Source organism: Panthera leo, chromosome A3, assembly GCF_018350215.1.
Source record: "Panthera leo isolate Ple1 chromosome A3, P.leo_Ple1_pat1.1, whole genome shotgun sequence".
Lineage (NCBI taxonomy): Eukaryota > Metazoa > Chordata > Mammalia > Carnivora > Felidae > Panthera > Panthera leo.
In genome coordinates, this window is record NC_056681.1 from 137,023,185 (window position 1) to 137,035,324 (window position 12,140).

Here is a 12,140-nt window from a genome sequence, read left to right on the forward strand (position 1 = left end):
CATTTGATTCGCTTTTGTTGACAGTTTGTCCAATGGGGGCAGGGGAGAGTGGCTGCAATGGCTCGGTGTCCCCCTCAGTGTCCCCCTCAGTGTCCCCCTCAGTGTCCCCCTCAGGGTCCCCCTGAATTCTACTTCCGGTATTGACAGAATGGGGGAAATAAGAAATAATAAAAAGAATAATAATACATAATAAATAATTTACTTGAAAAGCCACCTACCATCACCTCTAATGGAAACAATATATACTATTTCAGTAAGTCACTAAATTTTTTGTTCTGAAGGTATGATGCTAACTTTTAATTCTTTTATATTACAAATATTTTAATACACTTAGTGTTTTTCTATTTTTATTTACTTTTTGAGAGAGAGAGAGCTAGTGAGTGGGGGAGGGACAAAGAGAGAGGGAGACACAGAGTACGAAGCAGGCTCCAGGCTCTGAGCCGTCAGCACACAGCCCAACGTAGGGCTTGAGTCCACGATCTGTGAGATCATGGCCTGAGCCAAAGTAGGACACCTAACCAACTGAGCCACCCAGGAGACCCTAAGTTGCTTAGGGTAATATTCCTCTTTCCTGGCACTATCAGTATGCCTTACGTTGTCTTTTCCCATGATGCAATTTTAAGTACTGCCATTGCGTGGGGCTCCAGGCTGGCTCAGTCGGTTAAGCCTCCAACTCTTGATTTCCACTCAGGTCATGTTTTTGCGGTGTGAGTTTGAGCCCCACACTGGGTTCTGTGCTGACAGCACGGAGCCTGCTTGGGATTCTCTCTCCCTCTCTCTCTGCCCTTCTCCCACTTGTACTGACTCTTTCTATCAAAATAAATAAGTAAACTTTATTTAATAAATAAATAAATAAATACCACCATTGTGCACACGCATCCAGACCCTGGATGCTGCTCTGGTGAGACCATTCCATGAGCCCACATTCCTGCCATCAGCCACTGGAAACTCTGGTCCCCTAAGAGCTGCCGGGGTAAAATATGGGACATTCTCAGCACTCTAACTCCTTGCCGTGGAAGAGGAAGTGACGTAACTCATTGGTGAGACTGCAGAAAGCCGGCTAAACTCCTATCACACAGTTCTGGCCCCTCCACGTCCACCCCCACCTTCGGCTGCTCTGTCACCAACCAGAGCAAGCCCGGCCCGTTGTGGAGCCATCTGGCCTGGGGTTGGGACGTCTGTCACTCAGGATCCAATCAGAAAGGCTTAACAGAGAGAATTTAAGGTAAAGAAAGCATCACTGGAGTCAAAGGACAAAGAGAAACAGGCCTGACAAAGCAAGAATAAGCAGGTTGCAAAGGAGCCCACTGCCCTCGGGCCCAAAGAATTGAGAGAGGAAGCCACTCAGGATGGAGACTAACGGTGGCGTCGGTGGTTGTGCCTCCTGTGGCCACCACCTGAGAAGACACGGTGCCTTCCAGAAGTGCCCCAAGGCAAAGACAGAGGAGGAAACATGCTGTCTTCTTCGTTCCTCTGACCCCCTTCCCTTTGAGACTCCCAATGGCCAAGTCAGTCCAAAGCAGTTGAGCCAGGAAAGAAAGGCCTGGGCATCTCTAGTATTCTCGGAGATTCGGGAGAAACCAGGAGTATTCAGAAGAAACCTGCCATCTGGTTTGGGCTTGAGAAATAAGAAATATAAGAGATGTGTGTATTTGGGCAGGAACGGAGCTAATCAAGGCAAAACCTGTGTATCTTTGGCATGACCGGATCATACAGCAGTCACTAGGGGCACACCTGGGTTCTGTCACACCTACAAAATCAATTCTCTTTTCTCGTTTTATGCTTGTAACCTGCTGAGTTATAACAAACATAACTTAGAGACTGCAGGTAGAGAATGCCCCCTTCAGAAAAGATTCCCTCCCTGGCTCCATTTGAAGACCGATAGCCCTAGGCCAAGTAGATTCTTCAGGGACAGGACCTCACTCAAGAGAGCAGGAAGCAACCAACCAAGCCCCACATTCTGGATGCTTCCTACCATTTCTCCTCACCCTGCAGTCTCAGTTGGCACCCGGTGGAGTGTGGCCACAGGACAACAGACTACAGTTTCCCAGGCTGTTGGGGTTTGGCCCTCAGTTCCGACTCCCCTCCCCCCCACCCCCATGCCAATGCCTAAATGCAGGCTTATTATTTTCAGTCCTCACTTTGAGTAAATGAAAGCAAGCTTCAAGCAGTAAGAACGTCCCTGAATCATTAAAGAAGAGGCATGGAGCTGGGCAGTGCAGGTCTAAGAGATTGTCTCTGCTGTGCCCCCCGGGCCGGACTCCCTGTGTCTTCCTGTTCTGCCACAATTCCAGCGGGACTTGTCCACGTGACTACAAGACCCTAGAGCATCTCAAGGCACCTTATCTTTGTTCCAGTTAAACAGTCTATCTTGGAAGCCACAGCGAGAGACATCTGCTTACACTGGTTTGGCCAAAATGGGTGACATGATTATTCCCACTTGTAATGGGGTTTAGGCATCAGAGAAGAATTGTGGGGGCAGAAAGAGAGGGTAGAGTAATATCTCAAAATTGGGATTTTTTTCTAATACTTTATTATGGAAATGTTTCATCCTACACACTAGTTAGAAGAGCAATACAGTGAAAACTCTTTTTTTTTTAAATTTTTTAACATTTATTTATTTTTGAGACAGGGAGAGACACAGCATGAACAGGGGAGGGTCAGAGAGAGAGGGAGAGACAGAATCTGAAACAGGCTCCAGGCTCCAAGCTGTCAGCACAGAGCCCCACGCGGGGCCCGAACCCACGGACCATGAGATCACGACCTGAGTGGAAGTCGGACACTTAACCGACTGAGCCACGCAGGCACCCCGTGAAAACTCTTATACATACAACTGAATTTCACAATTCAGGGTGAATTGTTATACACAGGTTATACTCGCTGTGATACTTACTTATCTGTTATCTACACTCTATTATCTGTTAACCCATCTTGTTGAGAGCTTTTCCCTGATGAACAGTGATGTTGAGTGTCTTTTCATAAGCTTGCCGCCTATTTGCATGTCTTTTCTGTGGACACATAGAAAATGTATGCCCGTCCTTCTTTTATTGGAGTGTAGCATTTTATTATTGACTTGTAGGAGTAATTGATATATTTTGGATATAAGCCCTTCATTACTTAATTTTTTTAATGTTTTTATTTATTTTTGAGGCAGAGAGAGACAGAGCATGAGCAGGGGAGGGGCAGAGAGAGAGGGAGAGACACAGAATCCGAAGCGGGCTCCAGGCTCCCAGCTGTCAGCACAGAGCCCAATGCAGGGCTCGAACTCACAGACCGTGAGATCATGAGACCTGAGCTGAAGTCAGACTCTCAACCGACTGAGCCACCCAGGCGCCCCTAAGCCCTTCATTATTTATAGACAAATGCTGGGTACTTGGGATTCAAAGACAAGTAAAATGGATTCAATCCCCTAAATACAACAGATTTGAAATCTATAGAGAGGTAAGTCAATTAATGATTCAGATTTATTTTCTGAACATATCTTGAAAAATATTTTCTACCTTGACACTGAAGACTTATCGTGAAGTCATGAAATCCCAGGCTGGGACAGCGTATTCATTTCTTACGGCTTTTGTAACAAAGCACCACCAACTGAGTGGCTTAAACAACGGAAGTGAATTGTCTCAGTTCTGGAGACCAGGAAGTCTGAAATCTAGGTGTTGATAGGGCAATGGTGCTTTTGCAGCTCTCCTAACTCCCAGTGTTCGCTGACAACATTTGGTGGTTCTTGGCTTATGGACTCTCCCCAGGCTTTGCCTTTGTGTTCATGGCATTCTTCGTGTGTGTGTGCGTGTGTGTGTGTGTGTGTGTGTGTGTGTTTCCCCTTTTTACAAGATAGCCAGTCATATGGGAGTAGGACTCACTCACCCTAATGATCTCATCTTCGCTGATTACATGTGCAAACCACCTATGTCCAAACAACGTCGCATGTACGTGTACTGGTTTTTCTTCAACACAACAGGAGCAAAAGCTCATAGCAGACCACCGCACTAAGTAGTGAGTGTGTTCCTGGCGATAAACATCATGGGAAGATAGCTATGCACTATTGTAGGTCAAGACCAGGGAACAAAACAACAATAACCCATGGTCTAATTCATGTTTGAATAAATAGTCAAACAGAAAGAAAAAGAAATGTGGAGGTGGGAGGGAGTGGGAAATAGAGAAGAGACGAGCGCACAGGGCATTTGGGGGAGAATTATATCCGTATTACTTAACGTTTGCTAAAACCCTCTATCTCCTGATTCCAGCCAAAATCCAGTGAGTGGCCAATGCAATTATTTATGACATAAACTAGTCTCTATATCAAGATACCTCTTTATCCACAAGATTCTCCCGGGCCGACAGCTGCCAGGCATGGCTGCATTCCCACTGGGCTGTTAATGACTACTTTTGACAAGAAACTAGAGCCTTCTTACTGATGAAATATATATGTTTAAAACAGGGTTTCTCTGAACGTATGCACATAAGACTGGTTTTTGTAATGCATCCTAAACCAAACAGAAACAACGAAATAACGCTAAAAAAAGATTATAAGAAGAATGAAAAAAGAAAAGGCAAACATTATTCTCCTCCGAAATATTTGAGCCTACAATTAATTTTTCTAAACAAAATCTCACAAGCAAACACCACAAATCTGAACATTTGCTCGATCAGCTGGTTGGCAAGGACTGTTGGATGAACAACTGAAGGCGGGAAAAAGGCCCTCCCAGCAGAGCTGGTCTGGGACTCAGAGATTTGGGGCACCTCCTGTCACACTCCAGATGACATGGCTTGTGCACACGTGGGAGAAATGTCGGGGGAAAGGAAAAGCTAGAGACAGAAGACTGAGAGGCTGACCAGGGAGAACAGAATTCATGACTCCTGACAGTGGCCTTCCAGACTGCAGAAGCCCATGTGACCCTCCCTCCTTGTCACCGCCCTGCGGGGGGCGTTCTTTCCTGGAAGCAGGGCCTCTGTCCTTAACGCAGGGGGTGGTCAGCTCTAGTTCTGCAACAATGACTCACCCTTCGTCCTGCCTCCCCTATGTGTCAGGCTCAGAACAAAGGAGCCCACGAAGCCTGCATATCATTGCTGTCAAAAAGCGTTTGATTTCTGTCTCTCTTTCTCCCCCAACCCTCTCCGGGACTAAGAGATTAAGGCACACGTGAATACCGTTCACAAGGGATGCTTATTACACCACAATGAGATTCCCTCCTAGAGGGAATTTTATGCAAAGCCTGTTGCATAAAATACAGAGATATTTCCAGGTCGAAGAAACAGATGGAAATACAAAATAGTCTCTCTTCTGGAATCAGCATCACTAGCCATCTACCTGTCCCTGATAGCTCCTAAATTGCTCACTGGAATTTTTTTTTAATTATGGAATACAGTCTGTTTGTGGTTAAGAATTAAAAAACATGTCCTCACTTCATATGACATCAGCTTTATGCTCATATCAAAGCTAGTTAGAGACATTAAAAGAAAAGTAAACTGCAGACCAATAACTTTTGTGAATATTGATGCAAACCCCCTCAACAAAATATTATCAAACTGAATCTCTGATGATAAAGGTAGAAATCAACAACAAAACAAAATAACTAGAGGGTCCACAGTCATGTAAAAAAAAAAAGAAGAAACAATATAATCCTAAATATCTCAAAACTGAAAGAAGAAATCACAATGACTATTAGAAATATTTTGATCTAAATTCTAATAACGATGTTGCATATGAAAGCTTTGCAGTATGCTGATAAAACAGTACTTAGAGGAAAATTTATAGCCCAAAATGTACACGTTAGAAGCACGTAAAAAACTTAAGGTCAATCCAATTTTCATATAAAAATGTAGAAAAACTAGGCAGATCAAAATAAAATAAAAAGCAGGAAAAGATCATAAAAATAAGAAATCACTGGAATGGAAAATAAACACAAACGGAGTAAATCAACAGAGCCAAAGTTGATTCCTTGAAAATATTAATTCAGTTTCGAAGCCACTGGCAATATGGATCAAGGGCAAAGACAGACAAGGCGAATTGTCAACGTCAGGAATAAACAAGGGTACATCACTAGAGATCCCAAATACATGGGGATTCCATCTTTCCCGGGCATTAAGAATAAACGGACATTGGCTGTTCTAGGGTTAATTAAGTAGTTGAATCGTCTCGGGGCATCTTGTCTTCTCCTCTGGGCTGCCCAATGGCTGCCCAATGGCTGCCCCAGCTCCCGACATTCCATCCTCAAAGCTCTGGGATCAAAGGCATTTCACCGTACTGAGACTTTCTCCTCACTTGCCCTTTGGTATCGAAAGGAAAACCCTTCCCAGAATGAAGCCCGTAGACTTCACCTTCTACGTCCTCAGTCAGAACTGAGGTTATGTTCCCCTCGAACAGAGACTGTGAACAAGTAATGTGGCATCGAAGGTTCTTCAACTGTATTTGGAAATCGTTCAGTGATCGAGAAAGAAGGGTAGTAGTAACTTTTGGGCCGACACCAATATTCTCTGTTAGACTTAGAATTCTGCTCAGCTGCATGAGCAAATACATGTTCTCTTTTTCAGCAGCTAGAACTGGAGGTCTGTTATTTGTCCATAACCTGCGATTATACGGGCTCAAATGAACTGAATCCTATTCATTCATTAGTATCTGTCCTTGGAAATCAACATAATGAATGTACTAGCTACAAGCCGCTCATAGTCATTAAGTTAAAAAAAAATTTTGTCTTTCGTTGCCAACCATTCCTATGTCTGTGTTACTACACATGTTTATGAATAATAAAATGACATTTACTCTACAATATTTTATAATGCAAAGGTTCTTTTTTTACCCTGCAGATAACAAGTACACGAGTAAATCAAACACAGCTCCATTTAAGAAGGAACGCCAGTTTAGCTGGACCAGATATTCTGCTCTGTGATGCATACACGGGACTCTAAGAGCTCCCATGTCCATAACATGCACAAAATAATTCCGACTTACTGAGCGAGGGGGTATGTTGGAAGTACAGGGGGTTAAAAGAGAACAGACGGGTATCCAAGAAGAATCGGAAAAATGCTCTTGGAAGAGAAGCACGGAGTAAAAATATACATCCTGATGGTTGACCATGTGTTTTTCTCGCTATAACTTTACCCAAATAGAAATAGACACTGACTGATGTGGTGTGGCTCATTCCTGAATCGTACTGTCTGTTTATGATGGAAGGCTATTGTGAGATGGCCTGAACTGGGTGGTGCACCGAATCTTGATGTTATGATTGAATCAGAAATGCATTTGGATCCCCTGAATATCATATAGTTGTTTCCTAAACAAATCTGGTTAAAGAAAACATCAAAGGTATTTTTGAGAAAATAGAACTTGGGAAAATAAATTCAGTCCAGCTGACATTAAACTCTGCTCCTGTCAAACCAAACAGGATTTTAATGTTTCTTGCCTGTTAAGTATTAGTGAGGAATCTGTCCAAACAGTAAAAAATAAAATCCCACAGTCATTAAATCAAAGTAATTAGGACTCCAGTGAAAGTGGAATCAGATGTTCTCTCTTACTGGGAGCCATCCATCCACCGAGGTATTTGAAAATCCGTGACTTCAGATGGAGAGCTGGTTAGATATTATGATAGAGGGTTTTTCTGTGTTATGCAGGTTACACTATATTTTTGTCTATTTCATGTAGGGCACGAATTCTATAGCGACATTAGAGTTTCAGAAGCCGCGTGCCCATCTTTCGACTGAAACCTGGATCACTTAGCTGCGTACACATAAGTAATCCCCAGACGTTGTAATATTTTCCTTGTAAATTGTCAGTGTGGAATTCTTCTTTGGTTTGGGACTCTGGTGTATTTTACTCCCTCGCTCCCGTAACAGGGTGGAAATTCTATTAACTATGCTGTGTGCTGTAAATCACCTCCACCGAGGAGTAGAGTAAGATAGCAGCAGAAGCCGCAGATGCAGATGCCTCATGAATCAAAGGAGCACTAAATCCTGAGTTCGTTGGTTGAGTGGCTCGGGGCTTTCTCTGTTAATTTTAACACCTCAAAGTGTGGTTTTTCGCGTCTATTTTTGATCCTGAGTTACACTGTATATCAGAGACTAGCCAGTAGGAATAAATTAATAAAACAGGAGGAAAACAACCTCCAGAAACAGTTCGATGAAACTGGCCGCTTTGTGGTGTTGTATATAAAAAGAAAAACCACAATTTTTCGATGATTAATAATACTTGGGATTAATATAGACATTAAGACACCTTGCATTTCTAAGTCTAATACAAATAAAAATAATGCTAATTGCAAACACGTATTGACCGGTCACTGCACGGCAGAGTCTGCCAAAGGGGGTCAGGGACTCGCACTCTTTGCTGTGGAACCACAAAGCCAATCCTTTTTAACCAGCTTCTTCCCCCACCTCCTAACTTAGAAACAAGACATGCTGGAAAAGTGGGTCTGATGATACAGTTGTAGGATGATGCTATCACCAGCAATTTGCATGGTTTCATTTCAAACGATTATATCATCCGTTTCAAAAAATTCCCATGTCCGTCAAAACTTTACCTCGTAGGCGCGAGTAATAATGATGGAATTTCACAGCCCACCAGGGTTTTGGAGGACAGAGCAATCTGCACCTGGGGACAAGGAAGACCCCACGGAGGGGGGGGAGCTGATGCCATGTTCTCATCCTCCCCGCCCGTTGCCCTTTCCACTGTCCCTCACACCACCTCTGTGACACAGGTAAGCCAGCCAGGGTGTTGCGGGCAATATAGTTGTTTCTCTTGTCTTGCTGCTCTGCTGTCCCAAGTCCGCGATCAGCGTGGTGGTGGTGATTTATGGAAGTCAGCGGGGCATTCATGACATGGTGGGGCAGGGAGGCGGGGGTGGGTTAGGGGGCACCGAAACACATTGCTCTGGCTTAAAATTTCCATCGTACTGTTCATACTGTGAATAATACGACAGCGCCTTGAAGAGCCCCCTGACTTACCGGCAGGGGTCACCTGGAAAGGACGTCTGGTTAGCTCCTTCCTCCTAACGTCCTCGGGAAGAAGCCGGAGGGAGAAGAGGCATAAATAGAATGAATGTTCTGTGCTCAGCGATCCTGTGTGATACATACTAATATTTCTGTCTTGCGTATGAGAAAAGTGAGTCTAGGTGTGTCCGTGTTCCTTGCTCAAAGCCACAGACTTTGCAGGTGCCAGAATCTGAAGTCAAAGCAGGGCTTAGGTAGAAGCCCCTGACGGTAGACAGAGTTCGTCTGGGAAGAAGAGATCCCTGCAGACCGATCACACGAAGTCTGGGGATTTGGTCCAGGGTAGTCTGGGGTAAATGTGTAGTTCTAGGTACCTTTAGTTCTCTCCTCTTGGAATATTGCCAGAACTAAAAGAGGAGCTCCTTACAGCTTAGTTGGTTAGACAAGAATGAAGCGACCTAAAAGAGAACATGCTGACTGTTAACAGTCCCCTTTGGGGGCGCCTGGGTGGCTCAGTCGGTTAAGCGTCCGACTTCGGCTCAGGTCATGATCTCGCGGTCCGTGACTTCGAGCCCCGAGTCGGGCTCTGTGCTGACAGCTCGGAGCCTGGAGCCTGTTTCAGATTCTGTGTCTCCCTCTCGCTGACCCTCCCCTGTTCATGCTCTCTGTCTCAAAAATAAATAAAAAACGTTAAAAAAAATTTAAAAAAAAAAAAACAGTTCCCTTTGACTGGGATGCCAAAGGCACAATGCAGGAAAAAATATAGAAGTTGAAGAGTCTGAGAACATTTGGTACCAAGGTAAAGGGCCCGACTTACTGAGGCAGCCGGTGATGTCATCCCCGTTTAAAAATCATGACTAGGACTCATCACGACAATGTTTAAAAGGAAAGAAAGATGTACAACAAACTCTGAGATGATCTTCATAAAAATTGTTCAAAAGTCTTAAAGGCTAAGACTTCTGTTGCCTGAGACATTTTCTGTAGGTAAATCATCTCCTCACCAAATGATATTGGATGTACGGGTGAGCAGTGAGTTAATAAACAAAATTCGTGTGTGGAAAAGAAGGAGTTTTTTTCCCTTTACTGCTCTTTCTATTGAATTGTCTCCATTCAAAATTTTCTTCCATAGCTTCACTCTGCAATGCCATTTGGAAAATGGAATTTAATTTTGAATAATATAATCAACTATATCAGGGATTCATCGGGGACGCAACCATTTGTACAAATCTCATGTTCTATTGACTCTCGTTTATTAAAAATGAAATTATCTCAAAATACACACAAGAAATGAAACAACGGCTATGAACTCCCCTCCCCAGAACGTAAATACTAATGTGAATGTTTTAAGCTGTTTCTTGACATTTTTTTCACATGAAAGCAACATAATGGCTTTCACTATAGCCACAGTCTCTTACATTACTGTTATTATTATTTAAATTCCAAGAGTTATTGGTCTCTTTAGTTGCTGCATTGTTATTATTCATACTAGTTGCTTATTTACCATACAGAGTTTTAGACCTCCAGGTTGCGTTTTGGAAGCCTGGTGGCAGAATAAATCATCGGCTTTCCAATTGTTTAGTGGAAATTGAAGCAGGTAACATGTGCTGTAACGCCATCGTTGGAAGCGTGCACTTTATGAGTAGATAGGCTGGTCATGTATGGAATATGAGATAAAGGGCCGGAACAAAGCTGTTTCTACCCCAAACTCGGATTCCAGGCAGGGGTTTATTTCTGTTAGCCCAGAGGCTGTGTGTGATGGGCAGTTTGCTACAAGGGATCCAAGCCAAAATCCTGGAGAGCAGCTGAAGTCAAGGGACTAAGCAGCTGTCTTAAAAGAAAGATGGGGATTTTACAAGAAAATTGAAATCCGGAATTAGATATGGATGGAAATTGAACTATCCATTTCACACAGCCAATACACTCTGTTCCCCCTGGCTTCGATATTAAGTCTCTGCTATAAAGTATCGAGGTAAATGTGGGAGGGAGAATTGAATTTTAGCTCAGAGAGGGTCCTTCTGGGGGCTTCCTAGGAAAGCATTATGACATATTGCAAGTGTTACCAGTCATGTGATCTTTTTGGAATTATTTCAACTTTCAAAAACCCTCATTTTCCTTACCTGTATACAATGGAAATCAAAAGAACTACAGGACAATGAACTTGCAAAAAGTAAAAAGACAATGAAGTCACACAGTAGTTGACAAGGAGGAGGTGACATATGACGTGAGCCCCTGGCCCCTTCCCCTTAAAGTGGACAAGCTGCTCAGGTCTTATGTCTGAGGTACAGGCTTCCCTTAGAATTTCCATCCTCCCAGAGGCCCCGTTTCTGTGTCGAACCTCAAATACTTACATGTTGGGAGACGTGGGGAAGAGGATTCGTTGGTGGACTCGTCACCTTGGGGTTGGATCCCTTGGATTCTTGGAGATCTGTCTGCAATAGATGTCTGTTCTTTGTGGCGACGGGATACGTTTGCCCAAGTCCTAGATTGCACCAAAGGTGAACCGAATGAAGCAGGAAAGACAAAGGGAGCAGCTCTCAGTGTCCCTGGCTGCACGGTCCCCTGACGCTTCTGTGGCTCCACTGCTCCCCGCCGCCTGCGTTTTCCTCCGCGGGAGTCTCGTGTTCGTTAAGCCCCCTAAACAAGAACCGCTTTATCCTCTCAAATAAATCATAAAGCCACAATCTGTGTGGCCTGAGGGTCGTGGGTTTTGAAGTCAGAAGGCAAAAATACAAGGTGCAACACGGGACTTTTTGGGTGAGATCCTATCTTAGTTGCCCATATGATGGTCTACGTACTTTTCTGAGACAAACCGAGGATTACTTACCTTTAGGCACCTGGTTTTCATTCAGAAAACAGAGAAGTTCCTTTCTCAAAGGCTACCCCAGGGCTGTTGCCAGCATCTTGCCAGACACACAGACCTTTAGGTGGTTAACGGGGCACATTCTCTCAGGCTTCGTATTGTATACATTTTATTAATGTGGCCAGTTGTGTCGAAAAAGTGAAGCATAATTAAGTCTTCTATTAAGTTCCCTAAGTACTTTATTTTACCTAATTTAGCGTCATCATTAATTAATATGTCATCTCTACTGTTTGCCTGGAATGTACAAAAGACAGTAATAACGCATATGCGTGGATGTGGAAATTAAGGTGCCTGGGTTCTAATCTCTTTCTGTTTCTTGTAACTATGGGAGCAGGGGACATTATTTCAGATGGGC